Here is a 628-nt window from a genome sequence, read left to right as displayed (position 1 = left end):
GACATAAGAATACGATTTTCTCTTTACATAAAAAAAATAAAACATTACGAAAGAAATTTAGAAAAAAGGTTATGCAAGCCTCTTCGCCCTCTTCCGTAATACCTTCGCGTCACCTTAATCTCACAACTTATACAAGAGTCTTTAACGTTTTTAAAGACCTGTATTCACGTACCTTTCGACTGAAGCCATAGCACCTATAGCATATTTATGTCTCGCGGAGGAAAAATGCCCCGGAAAAATATTAAGGAAGGTCATGCTTGTCGTTTTATTTGAGTCACTCCTGCGAAAGGGACTGATAATTTCGTTACAGTGATTTCACTATATTGGGCTTTCGTTATGTTTGTCCTTGTGTCTAGAGGGTGATTTCGTTACAGTGACTTCACCATAGTGGGCTTTCGTTATATTTATCCTTGTGTGTAGAAGATGTCCCTTCATTTGAGTCATATATGAGCGTTACAGTGACTTCACTACATGGGATATCCCTTTATTTGAGTCAGAGAGGCTGATTTCGTTACAGTGACTTCACTATACTGGGCTTCGTTATATAGTTGGGGATGATGATTCTAAGCGGAGATGGTGGTTGTCTATGTTGGATGCAGATCAAGGGAGATTTGTTTTATATGATGAA

The sequence above is a fragment of the Penaeus monodon genome, chromosome 29, assembly GCF_015228065.2.
Source record: "Penaeus monodon isolate SGIC_2016 chromosome 29, NSTDA_Pmon_1, whole genome shotgun sequence".
Classification (NCBI taxonomy): Eukaryota; Metazoa; Arthropoda; class Malacostraca; order Decapoda; family Penaeidae; genus Penaeus; species Penaeus monodon.
Note: the sequence above shows the minus strand (reverse complement) of the source record.